The sequence below is a fragment of the Colobus angolensis genome, unplaced genomic scaffold, assembly GCF_000951035.1.
Source record: "Colobus angolensis palliatus isolate OR3802 unplaced genomic scaffold, Cang.pa_1.0 Scaffold284, whole genome shotgun sequence".
Classification (NCBI taxonomy): domain Eukaryota; kingdom Metazoa; phylum Chordata; class Mammalia; order Primates; family Cercopithecidae; genus Colobus; species Colobus angolensis.
The window spans coordinates 402,057-416,897 of NW_012116088.1; positions in this window are offsets into that span (position 1 = coordinate 402,057).

A 14,841-nucleotide genomic window follows, 5' to 3' on the forward strand; every position below is an offset into this window, starting at 1 on the left:
GTAAAATAGTAATTTTATCAAAATTTAAGATTTATTTCTTTTATGAGACTTCTTGTTTTGAATATAATAATATGCATTATATGGACTGTCAAGGGAAGGTTATGACATCCAGAATCTTCTGAATTTGAAATCCTTTATTTTGAAGCAGCTTAGGAAACTCGTGTTAATGAGACCTTTTAAAATTGTTCTTTGTTTTTGCAGTTTTTTTTTTTTTTTTTTTTTGAGACGGAGTCTCGCTCTGTTGCCCGGGCTGGAGTGCAGTGGCTGGATGTCAGCTCACTGCAAGCTCCGCCTCCCGGGTTAACGCCATTCTCCTGCCTCAGCCTCCCGAGTAGCTGGGACTACAGGCACCCACCACCTCGCCTGGCTAGTTTTTTGTATTTTTTAGTGGAGACGGGGTTTCACCATGTTAGCCAGGATGGTCTCGATCTCCTGACCTCGTGATCCGCCCGTCTCGGCCTCCCAAAGTGCTGGGATTACAGACTTGAGCCACCATGCCCGGCCTTGTTTTTGCAGTTTTAAATAAGACTTCAGAATTTTACACATGTTCTAAAAGGTTTGTGACACAAAATACAAACAAATACACATACCATACACATACAATTGTTATTCCTGGTACAGTACATAAGATGGGAAGTAAATGGATAACACAAAAGTAGATCAATATAAAATCTTGACAGAGGCAAATGTCTTAATCATTTTGAATTAATAAATTTTTGCTAATAAGTAATAAATCTAGATTTGAAATAATCATTGGAAACAAACTGCATCACCTGTAAATTTAGTTAAGGCATAATAAATTCTATGTGATATTTTTATTTCAACCATTCTAGGTTAATCCATTCCATTGACTTTAAGTCATTCTAACATTCTGTAAAACCAGAATATTTCATGAAATTATCTAGACATGTGTTCTCCATGTGAATATTTTAATTAAAATTATAGTTCCCATATTGAAAAAGCCGATAAACATAGGGTAACATCTGTGACAGATTGATTTTATTAACAGTCCCAATTCTTCATCTACTCTGTAATCGTATCTTTTGCAAAGTAACTTTTATTGACCTCCAGTTCTCATCGTGAACTCTACCATGAGGTTTATTTTGGCCAATGAGACCCTAGCAGATGTGACAAAGCAGGAACTTGAAGAGGATCTGTGTGATTGAACTTGCTCGGTCTTGCTTCTCTGCCAAAACCAGGAGAATATTCCTGGGTTAGCCCACAGCAAATAGAACTGAGTCACTCCAGTGATCCCAACCAAAGCCATCCTACATCAGCCAGTAGTCCTCCAGCCCCTGGGCATCTGATTGAATTCAACCAACATCAGATGAGCCTCAGAGCCAATCTCTTACTGACCACAGATGTGTGACCAAGCCTAAGAAATATCATCTTGTCCAGATGATCCAGATTCAGAATCAACTGAATCTTACCAACTTATTTGTGTGACACTGGGGAATTTGGGTCATTTTATACATGATCTGTATTTGGCAATACTCAACCAGTTGACTGAGTAATTCAACATCTGAACCAGGAAACATTAATGAATAAAAGGGGATGCCAGATTGCAGTAAATTGGCACCATACGACACAATTCTGGATACACTTTTGACTTACAGTTAACCCTTGGGTCCCTTGAAGATGGTTATTTTAATGAAAGGTAAAGATGATTTATCTCAGTAATTGATTTCCAAGAGAAATAACTCTAAATAAATATAGTCCGTATGTGATACCTGTTGGTGATATAATTTAAGTTTAATACTTAGAAATATCAGAATAGGGTAAAAGAGTCATGTAAATTTGTTAAATGGGCCAATAGTTAAATGAATGGCTGGAGAATAACAAATGACTACTGATATTTGGCCTCGGTGTGGAAAACAACAGAAAGTGGTTTGGGCTGAGCTGAGTTGGACAACAGGCATCTTGGTTTAAGAGAGCAGCTACTTCTCAACTTCTGTTGCTTGTTTCCAAAAAGAGTATAAACATATTGGTGCCAGATGTTTCATTATATCCCAGAAATTTACACTTTACATGAACACAGCAAAGTTGTTTTCTTATGGCTAAATATATCAATTAAAAACAAACAAACAAACATGTAGTCCAGACACAGAACATGTCTGCATATTAAATTTGGCCCATTGGCCATTACGTATGTTGTGACCTCATACCTTTTACTTAGAGAAATGGATCAGTAAAATAGTCCCTAAATGAAGACCTCTAAAAACCAATAGATTTCATTGTGATGTTGGTTGAAACCATATGATACTAAATTAAAAACACCTTCTATTGAGTTTCTCCTATGTGTCTGTCCTGGTTTTTTTATTGGCATAAGTGCGAAAGAGTAAATATCCAGGTATAAGCTGTGTCTTCATGTATTAATTGCTGTGTGACAATATCGACACAAATTTAATGGCCTAAAACAACATGACGTGTTCATTATCTTACAGATCCTATGAGTCAGGTGTCCTGGCACAACTTAGCTGTGTCCTCTACAATGCTATAGCAATACATTGGCCAGGAATATGGTCTCATCAGAGGCTTAACTAGGGGAAAGGATCCACTTTCAAGTTTACTCAATTTTTATAGGAATTCAGTTTCTTGCTTGTGTAAAACTGAGGGCTCCAGGTTCTTTGAGGCTATCAGTCAAATGCTGCTCTGCTTTTTAGAGGTGCTCACAGTTTCTTGCCACAAGAAGTTTCCCAAAAAATCCACTTGCTGCGTCACATTCAGCAAAGAGAGACTCCAGGAAGGCAAGCACTGCAATAGCATGTGCATAATTATGTATGCCTAATTACCACATGACCTCACCTTTGCCGTGTTCTGTAGGTTAGAGACAAGCAATAGGCCATGTCCAGATTTAGGATAAGGGAACTATACAAGCATTTGAACATCAAGAAGTGTGGATCATGGGTATTATCCTAGAGCTCGTCCACCATGCTTTCCCAAATAAGAATCAGATTTATTGAGGCAATATATTATTTTTCTAAAGCTGTCAAAGGAAACTTTCGTTATTAGTAGAACCACAGTTCAGAGAAGCAATGGCATAGTGATTTGAGGGCTGCTTCAACATGGCATGGTGATTTGGTAGATACTTCAACATGTGGTCATTCACACAGAAAGCTCTCAGGCAGCACTCCGCTACATATTAACTTGCTTAAGTTTCCTACATGAAGCTGTGAGCAATGTGTGTCAAAGATTCTATACCGTATACTGTGACTTACACATATTTTATTGCAAGGAGGATCTTGCCATTTTTAGAATACTTACACATGTCTTTTTTATATGGACCTTTTAACAATATAATATTTTTAAGTAATTTTATCTGCTTGGGTAACTAAAGACCAAAAAGCCACCTGTTTTATCCTAACTATCAGGTAGTCCCACACAGCATCGTGAGTGGCAGGGAACAATGAGGGCCTAACTGACCAGCTGCCATGATTTTGAATATTAGTTGTAAAATGGGTGAAACATTTAAGTAGCAGTTTACATTTCAGAACATACTGAAATTGTATCCCCTGCTAATTAACCACTGATGGAAGTAATCATTAGGATCCTATCGAACAAATCTGGCAAGTCCCTGTCTGCTGGAATGCATTACAAATGTGGTCTATTGGTTTCTGAAACTTCCACTGCAAAATTAACCTTCTATCTTTCATTTAGATGCTGAAAATTCATTACTTTAAAAAATTCAATGGAAACATACAAACCTCTTTGGGAATTACCTGACTCTGCTAAAAACTACACTAAAATGCACAGGTAATAAAAGCAAGCCTTGTTGCTATAGAAAAATTGCTCCAATAGAATTTTGGTGTATTATTGTTTTTCAGTGAACCAATTACAGAGGCTAAAATTGGAACCTAAGTGAATAGCTATTTCATGTTGCTGTAAGTGAACTACAAGAATTCTACATTTCAAAGTTACTTGACATAAAACTTACACATTCCAGACTTCTGAAACTTTCCACCTACTTATATCGCTGCCACTTACACATACCGTTAATCCATCAATAACTCTCATGGTTGCAACAGCTGAATGGAAAAATGGCCAAAGTGCCCTCATTTCATAAATCTCAAAGTGCTTGTGATTCTTTAAAATACCACACATATTTTTATTTGCAGTTTCAACATGATTAAAATAATTTAGAAACAGATACTCTTAACTGGTGAGTGATTTAGTCTGGGGTTAGAATTAATATTCCACATTTTCTCATTTTTGGGCAGAGAACTATTTACTAAAAGCATTTAAAGAAAGAGGAATTAATACACTTTTTATGTTGACTTTCCACCTTTATATGAAAAAAAGAGCATTTATTGGGGGAAAATATGATTTCACATTTAGTCTAGATAGTTTTGCATATTGAAAGTTTCATGGAGAAAAAATTGAAGTTTTAAAGTTATAGAGATTTATTTTACTCTAGTACATACTGAATACTTTATATGACAAAGATTAGGTTATTAATTTATTCAGTAAACCTGCCCAAAAGTGAGGGTCCCAAAAGAGAAATAAAACAAGTTTCTATAGTCTGACAGTATGAAAATAATAATTTACTTGAAAATCAAAATTAATTTTAAAATATATTAATTCACAGTTCCTATAGGTGGACTGTATAACACTATTTGAGCAATTAAGAACAAATATTATATGACTAGAGAAAATTATATAGAAATTAGAAAAAAAAAAAAACAAAAAAACTTTGAAACAAAAAGGTTGTTTTTTGGAGGTTTTCTACCCAGTTAGAGAAACATGTATTTCTGGAGAAGAGACACAATAAGGGGTCTTGACTCCATTATAAATTTTTGAAAGAATGAGCAAATAAATATAGAATTGGGAGAAAAAGGTATTAGAAAGAAAAGGGAGCAGTGACAAATCACATCAATTTAAAAGATCGCATGAAAATTTGAAGAGGCTAGTGAATAAAAGAAAGTATATAGAGAAAAGAAAGTCTAGAAAAGTCTCCAATATGGGTTGCTATTAAAACAATAAAATAACTGCAAGAGAAAATAAATGAATATACTCCAGAGTGTGTGACCTTGCTAATTAAGGCATTTTCCCCAGGGAACTTGCAAAGCCTTTTTGATCCAACTGTAACTCTCTTCTAATGAAAAGTTTTTTTCTTCCTCATATAGTTGTCTCTGAGTTCTTTAACCTTTGCTGCAGTACTGGGATAGCTTGTTCAATCTCATTACGTGGAGGCCAAAAGGATATAAGAACCGGTTAGGTTACTACACTTGCATATTTTTAATTCAAACTTCTTTAATGTGAAGGAAACCCTTTATCATTTCACCTGGCAAACATAACTTCTTGAAAACTTAACTTCTGAAAATAACTGAAAATGTCAAGAACAAATTTACTAGGACTCACCATATTGTGAATGCATTAGTCCATTATCGCACTGCTAGGAAGAAATACCCAAGTTTTATAAAGAAAAGGGACTTCGTTGACTCACAGTTCTGCATGGCTGAGGAGGCCTCAGGGAACTTACAAACATGGCAGAAGGCACCTCTTCACAGAGCGACAGGAGAAAGAATGAGTGCAAGCAGGGGATGCAAGGCACGTATAAAACCATCAGATCTTATGAGACAAACTTATTATCACAAAAATAGCATGAGGGAATCCATCTCCATGATTCAACTACCTCCACCTGGCCCCACCCTTGACATGTGAGGATTAGAGGGATTACAATTCAAGATGAGATTTGAGTGGGGGCACAGAGCCAAACCGTATCAATGAGTTTTCCAGGGGCTTTGTTCATAAAAAGGTAAATAGTATACTCAATAAATAAGACAATATAATTTTTGTTAATTTTTGACATTGGCAATTTAATGTCTTTTTTTTTTTCCTTTGAGAAGGAGTCTCCCTCTGTCTCCCAGGCTGGAGTGCAATGGTGCGATCTTGGCTGACTGCAAGCTCTGCTTCCCGGGCTCATGCCATTCTCCTGCCTCAGCCTCCCGAGTAGCTGGGACTACAGGCGCCCACCACCACACCTGGCTAATTTTTTGTATTTTTGGTAGAAACGGAGTTTCGCCATGTTAGTCAGGATGATCTCGATCTCCTGACCGCGTGATCCACCCGCCTAGGCCTCCCAAAGTGCTGGGATTACAGGCGTGAGCCACCATGCCGGGCCCAATGTCCATAATTTTAAACCATCTGCCATCATGACTGAAAATTAGAAATGGTTCCACTTGGCACTTCATTCATTTCCAAAAGAGCTCCTCTCACATATACATATTTTTAAATTCTAATTTTGATAATAAACAATACACAGGGCACATCTTTCATGTTATCCCTGCAGACAACAAGTAGCCATGTTAATGATTTCACATACTCTCTGATAATTTTGTATTGGAAAGTTTAACACATTTATGTTTATCATCATATCAGATCTATTTGGCATTAATTTTGGCTTGTTTCTTTCTTATTGGGTTTTATGCTTCCTTTATGTCTTACCAGATTTAGCTAATGATCTTCAATAATCCTGTAAAAATTTAAGACATAGAATTTCCATTTTTTATACTAATGCTGTGTTTTAATTTTGTTGTTTATGTGTGTACTAAATTATTGCCCTTACTATGTACTAGGAACTAGAGTAAAACTCAGTGCTTTACTCAATAATAAATCCTGTATTCTTCACAAAAATCCTATAAAATATGTGCTTCTTCCCTGCATTACAGATGTGGGATCATTGATGCCAAGTAGTCTACCCAAATTCAGAAAGCTGTGAAGAATGGCAGTATGAGTGGAATTCAGATCTGTTGGACCTAAGAATTTGTGCTTTTAACATTATGATGTAATACATATCTTTAATTATAAATGTAGGGTGAATAGAAGGCTAGCTGAGAGGATTTAGGACACACAACTGGGAATGCAGGAGAAAACTAGGCTGGCGCATGAATGTTGTCTTTTTGTTCCTAGTTTGAAATAACATTTCACTATATTATGTCTTTTACATATGTATTTTACATATTTTGTCTATTTGCCATTTGTTTTACTTTACTTCATGGTGTTCTCTTTCAGTATAGTTGTAGTATTCTCAATGACTTCATTTTAAATTTCAACCTTTGGTAATATTACATTATTTCTAAAACAGTCAACTATAATTATTTTATATTAATAATATTTATTAATACTCAATATCATTAAGATATAGAATCTCTTTAATATATATTTTACCATACATTAACTTAAAAAATTGCTACATGATTTTTACAAAATAATTTTTCTAAGATGATATGCATATGTTGCTATGCGCATGTGTATATATGAATAGATATATATTTCTACACATATAAATACCTTCTGTCTACTTCTTGGGTCTTCAAACAGTTCTATTGATCTGTCTGTCAATTATCTAGTCCCTCTGCATACTAATTTTAATAATCCTAATTTTATAATGTCTTTTAATAATGACTGAAAATTGCTTCATTGTACTTTATTTCCAAAATTCTTCTGGATATTCTAGATTATGCACTCTATTAGACATACTTTAGAACATCATTTTTGGACAATTATTTCAGGAACATTATTTACAAGTGACATTTTTAGAAAAAAAATTACAGACATTACCTGTAAATATATTTTTAAAATGTAGTTGACATGTTAGCCAGAATTGCATTAAACCTAAAAATTAATTTAGAAAGACTACATGAATAGGATTTACTTTTCCTTGATGAGAAATGTCCTAAATTCATATATGACTAATTAGATTCAAGGAATATTATCATTTCTTCTCAGTTACACTATAGATATTATTAACTTCATGATATTGAACCACCTCTTTATTCTTCAATATAAAACTATATAGATGATGTTTATTTCAATATATATTTTGTTTAGCATTATGCTGTCCAATATTTACATCTATATTTTCTGTAATATTGTATAATTTTTATTTTTTCTTCCATTTAAAAAAGTGTTGTTACTGATGTTATCAAGATATTTAAAAATAAATTGTGTCAAGTGCTAATTTAAAAAAAGAGGAAACTATGATGAGTTATTGCAGTGCTGACATAGACTAGGGGGTAAAATAAAAGCTGTTCAGATGACATGATCTTTAAGATATGATCTGAAGAATGAATAGAATCTATGCAGACAGACAGACTTTGAAAGAAACCTTGTGGCAAAATATCAGCATGTGTAGGGAACTTAAGGAAGACAAACCTTATCCAATATAAGTAAATGACAATAGGCCAGTTCTGTTGAAGAGTGGGAGATGATGCCTCAGGACCACACATATTTGGGGTCAGAAAAAGGAGTGGAATTACACAAAGTAGAATGTGGAGAAGTAGCTAAAGAGATAGGAGGAATATCAGGGAACTGTCATAGAGATAGTCTCAAATGCTGCTGAGAAGGAGGTCTTGGATGCACTAAGATTGTCATAAACAACAGTAACATACTGGATCACACATATATTTCTCAGTTCTTATGTTGCTATAAATAAATACCTGAGGCTGGGTAATTTATAAAGAAAAGGTGTTTAATTGGTCTATAGTTCAGTTTTACAGGCTCTGCGGGAAGCATAATGCTGGCATCTGCTTAACTTCTGGGGAGGCCTCAGGAAACTTACAATCATGGCAGAAGGTGAAAAGGAAGGAGGCATATCACATGGCCAGAGCAGAAGCAAGAGAGCGAGGGAGGAGATGCCTCATACTTTTAAATGACCAGGTCTCACAAGCTCACTCACTATCACAAGGACAGTACCAAGGGGGATGATGCTAAGCCATTCATGATAAACCATTCCCCTGCTCCAGTCACCTTCCAATAAGCCCCACCTCCAACATTGGGGATCACATTCCAACATGATATATAAGTGGGGACACACATTCAAATGGTATCAACATACTGGGGTTTATTAATGTAACATCTCAATAAGGATGTAAAGGAGCATAATTTTTATGGCTCTTTTCTTTGCCATCCACAGTACAAATTTTCTTAAGTTTGACACCCTTCTTGACAGTGGAAAATATAGTTATATGAGTATGCATTCCTTGAAAAAAAAATATTTTTTAACCTACTAACATCTCCTTATGTTCTGTTCACTACAATTGTGACACTTGCTCATTTCTTCATGTGCAATAGAAGGGGAATCATGTACACTAATTGACTAATTCCAATGGTGCTGAGTGTAGGATTGACATCTCCTAAGGCACCTGTCTAGGTGGTGATGGGTTATTTGCCCAGATTAGCTAGAATCCTGTTGGAAGGAAGAAAGGAGTAAGAGATATTAAATAGGCAACTGACGTGTACAATACACAATTAATGAAGAATGAGGACTAAAAAGTATGGATTAGATTCAGTAACTAGGTCACTTGTGAACACAGCAAGATTCAGCAGAGAAGGGAGCAAGATTGGAATGGGTGAAGGAGATTGAAATGTGAGAAAGTCAAGTCAGAGAATTAACACTTTCAAGAAGTTTTTTTGAAGGATACAAAAGTGAGGTAGAAGTGGAAAAAAGAGGGATGGGAACAGCAAATGAGAGGGCTCAGAAGATGGGATCTAGGGCATAAGTGTAAAATGTGGTCATTGGCAGGATGCATTAATGCTCTCCATTACAATGTGGTGGAGAAAGTGTGGATAGAGAAGAAAGACTATATTTTGAATCTGTGTGGAAAAGCAGTTGGTCATATGTGGGGTGAGAATGTTACTCTATGAAGTATAAGTTAGTGTAATCAATAGACAATTGACAAAGAAGGTCAGAGGTTTGAGGGAGGCAGAGAAAAGATCAAATAGTCAATAAGAGAACAGAAAAAAATTCTTCCTGAGGGAAAGCTGATAAGGACTCCAGATGGTACTGCGTAAGCAGTTGGGATATTATGCTGTAGTTTCCTTTTTATGAGTATTTGATTTTGTTTTCTTTCATTAAGGGTATGTTGTCAAGAAAACATGTTGTATGTGGGAGTGGTATGCTTTTAATAATTGTACATGTGTAGCATTGTGTGTTTCTTAATCTCAAGGAATGTATTTTCCTGTTACTTTCTTAGATATGGAAGCCAACTAGGCTAGAAATTCATCTTTTTTTCCCTCAAAAATTTCTTCTTAAATCTTTAGTTTGAGGAATATACTTTTTATTATATTTTATTTTTACTTTTTTTGATATCTTACTGAATTGTCATTTACAGGCAATAAAATTCATCAGACATATAATTTGATAAAAGTATATGTAGCCTCCATGTAGTTGTGCAGTTTTGAGTGAGGTTCTTAATCCTGAATCTGCTCCTGAATGAATACTGCTGCCCCTGAATGAAAAACAAAATTAATGCAGAAATAAATAAGTTCTTTGAAACCAATAGGAACAAAGACACAACATACCAGATTCTCTGGGACACAGCTAATGCAGTGTTTAGAGGGAAAATTACAGCACTAAATGCCCACAGGAGAAAGTGGGAAAGATCTAAAATTGAAACCGTAACATCACAATTAAAATAAATAAGGAAACAATAGCAAACAAATGCCAAAGCTAGTAGAAGACAAGAAATAAGTAAGTTCAGAGCAGAACTGAAGCAGATAGAGGCACGAAAAACTCTTCAAAAAATCAGTGAATCCAGGGGCTGCTTTTTATGAAAAGATTAACAAAATAGACCGCTAGCTAGACTAATAAAGAAGAAAAGAGAGAAGAATCAAATAGACACAATAAAAATTAATAAAGGGGATATCACCACTGATCCCACAGAAATACAAAGTACCATCAGAGAAGACTATAAACACCTCTATGTAAATAAACTAGAAAATCTAGAAGAAATGGATAAAATTCTGGACACATATGCCCTCCCAAGACTAAATCAAGAAGTCGAATCCCTGAATAGACCAATAACAAGTTCTGAATTAGAGGCAGCAATTAATAACCTACCAAACAAACAAACAAAACAAAACAAAACAAAATCCCAGGACCAGACAGATTCACTGCCAAATTCTACCAGAGCTACAAAGAGGAGCTGGTAACATTCCTTCTGAAAATATTCCAGGGCCGGGCGCGGTGGCTCAAGCCTGTAATCCCAGCCCTTTGGGAGGCCGAGACAGGCGGATCACGAGGTCAGGAAATCGAGACCATCCTGGCTAACACGGTGAAACCCCGTCTCTACTAAAAAATACAAAGAACTAGCCTGGCGAGGTGGCGGGCGCCTGTAGTCCCAGCTACTCCGGAGGCTGAGGCAGGAGAATGGCGTGAACCCAGGAGGCGGAGCTTGCAGTGAGCTGAGATTGGGCCAGTGCACTCCAGCCTGGGCGACAGAGCGAGACTCTGTCTCAAAAAAAGAAAAAAAAAAGAAAATATTCCAAACAATAGAAAGAGAGGTAATCCTCCCTAACTTATTTTATGAGGACAGCATCATCCTGATACCAAAACCTGGCAGAGATACAACAAAAAAAGATTTCAGGCCAATATCCCTGATGAATATCGATGTGAAAATCCTCAATAAAATCTTGGCAAACCATATCCAGCAGCACATCAAAAAATTTATCCACCATGATCAAGTCGACTTCATCCCCAGGATGCAAGGCTGGTTCAACATATGCAATCAGTAAATGTAATCCATCACATAAACAGAACTAATGGCAAAAACACATGATTATCTCAATAGATGCAGAAAAGGCCTTTGATAAAATTCAACACCCCTTCATGCTAAAAAATCTCAACAAACTAGGTATTGATGGACATATCTCAAAATAATAAGAGCTACTTATGACAAACCTACAGCCAATATCATACTGAACGGGCAAAAGCTGGAAGTACTCCTTTTTAAAACTGGCACAAAATAAGGATGCCCTCTCACAGCACTCCTATTCAACATAGTATTGGAAGTTCTGGCCAGGGGAATCAGGCAAGAGAAAAATAAAGGGTATACAAATAGGAAGAGAGGAAGTCAAATTGTCTCTGTTTGCAGATGACATTATTGTATTTTTAGAAAACCCCATTGTCTCAGCCTCACTTCAGCAAAGTCTCAGGATACAACGTCAATGTGCAAAAATCACAAGCATTCCTATACATCAATAATAGACAAATGGGGAGCCAAATCATGAGTGAACTCCCATTCACAATTGCTACAAAGAGAATACAACTTACAGTGGATATGAAGGACCTCTTCAAGGAGAGCTACAAACCAGTGCACAAGGAAATAAGAGAGGACACAAACAAATGGCAAAACATTCCATGCTCATGGATAGGAAGAATCAATATTGTGAAAATGGCCATACTGCCCAAAGTAATTTACAGATTCAGTGGTATCCCCAGCAAGCTACCATTCTTTATTCACAGAATTAGAAAAAACTACTTTAAATTTCATATGCAACTAAAAAAGAGCCCTTATAGCTAAGACAATCCTAAGCAAAGTGAACAAAGCTGGAGGCATCATGCTACCTGCCTTTAAACTATATTACAAGGCTACAGCAACCAAAACAGCATGGTACTGGTACCAAAACAGATATATAGACTATTAAAACAGAACAGAGGCCTCAGAGACTATTGTTTTTCATAATAATAATATGATTTTTAATTTTCCTAGGTATAGTCTGTTTTTACCTGGCACATGATATGTCTTTTCACTCTGTTTTTTTTTTTTCTTTAGTTTAAGAAAGCTTTAATCTCCTATTCCTACAATATTTCAATTTATTCTAGCCTATTAATCATTAATATGATAATCTGATATATGTTATTATGGAAGAAATTACCATAGAATGGGAACAAACACAATCAGAAGAATGTGGTTAAGCCTCAGCTTTCTTCTTCATACAGGACTGAATCTGTGCTCTGCCATTGGTTCTCCAAGTTTGATGTGAATCACATCACTTGGAGGACTTGTTGAAATTCAACTGCTGTTTCATCCACACTTTTGATTCAGCAGTCCTCAGGTTGGGCTGATAATTTGCATTTCTGACAAGTTCTCCCAGGGAGAGAGGCATGGATATTTCAGATTTGGGGACCACACTTTGAGAACAAGTACTCAAAATCACTAAATTGTCTTGCTTTACTAAATCAGAGTAAAGCAGCAAGAGAAGGAACTGAATAGGCTGCACTGAGTAAATTCTAAATGATTTATTAGTTCTTCTGAATTTGAGATGTTGTTATTTGAGGAAAGCTTTGCAGAAGGTAAGATTGAACTAAGCTTTGAGGGAAATTCATGGCTTTCTAACTTTGCTGATTATTCAAAACTGAAATGATCTGCCTTGGAAGGCAAGGAGGTATCTGTATAGTAATGTTGAAGAAGAGGTGGGGTGAACCACTGACATGGATATTATTTGTAAAGCAAAATCAGGTATCAGGTGTGTAGTACCAAACATTATTTCAGACCCCTTTCCCTGTTGCCATGCACTGGTTTGAAGAAACAGGGGAACTTGAGTGTATAAGTAAATAGATTGGAGTGAGAGGTCAGGGTTCAATCCCAATTCCACAAATGACTGGCTCTGTAAGGTTTGAAAAACTAATTAATGTCTCTCAAACTGCTTGTATTAGTCTCCTAGGGCCGACATCGCAAGGATCACAAGCTGTATGGCTTACACAGCAGAGATTTATTGTCCCACTGTTCTCGAAGCTAGAATTCTGAGATCAGGGTGTTGGTAGGACTATGTTCCCTTTGAAGACATCTATTCCAGGATCCTTGTCTAGCTTCTGGTATTTTGTTGACTTGTGGCAGCACAATTTCAAGCTTCAAATGGCTTTCTTCCTCTCTCTCTCTCTCTCTCTGTGTGTGTGTGTGTGTGTGTGTGTGTGTGTGTGTCCAAATTTTCTTTTTGTACAAGGACACTAATAACATTGGATTAGGGACCCACCCTACTCCACTATGACTTCATCTTAGTGACATCTGCAATAACTTTATTTTGAAATCTGCTCACATTCTGAGATACTAGAGGTTAGGTCTTCAATATATGACTTTTGGTTGAGGGACACAATTCCACCTAAAGCATTCATTCCCCTTCCTCTCCTTTGAACTAATAAGATTCTTGTGGAAACTAAATGGGAAATGCATGTAAAGTTTTTGTCTCACAATAGCTTTTCAATCCATTGCAATGTTCTTGCTATTATCACTACTATTATTATCAAAATGTATCCAGTCTCCTCTAATATCCTCTAGTCATTTTTTTTTTTTTCTGCTGCCAACTGCACTTAAGTCTCAAGGCCATTTGTAATCCCTCCTAATAAGTTAAAGATGTAGAAGTTTCAAAAATAGATACTTAAAAATTGTTTACCTTTTGCTCTTTTGTGATTTATTCACTGCTGCTGTGAGTGGGATTGAATATGTGGGAGCAATTTCTTTTCAAGCAGAACACTCTTGCCCTATGGATGTCCCTATTCAGAGAGAACATATCCAGGACAAAGGGCTACACTGTCTTTATACAAGTCCAGCAGGTGCTTCTCTTTCCTCCTCTCTTTTATTTACTTCTTTAATCTTTGCCCTGTTTTGTGCCACAGGTGTCCTAGATGAAGAGACCCTACAATGGGCTTGTGACCAGCAGAAACTGAATCAATGCTGGGGCACATTCTACAGTTCAATGGGCAGCTTACAGGTGGTATTGACTTTTAGTTACAATTTGTATGAGGCTCAATGCCATGCTTCAGGTCCCTAGTCCATTACCAGTTTTCCCTGCTTTTTCAGTCTATTACCAATTTAACTCCCCGAAGTTCCCTTTTACACTTCCTTTTGCTTGTGCTCTCTTTCTTATTCAATTACAGTGACTTTGGTTAGGACCTAAATGAAAGTCCTGCGTAGCACAAGGAAAAAATAAGTAGCTGTTCCAGTTCCACCTACATCTGCAGGCATTTGGATTGAAAAATATTTTGAGCATTCCATGGGCATGAATTTTTATCATTCAAATGCAATATTTTGGTCAACTATTTGAGGTACATTTATATATATA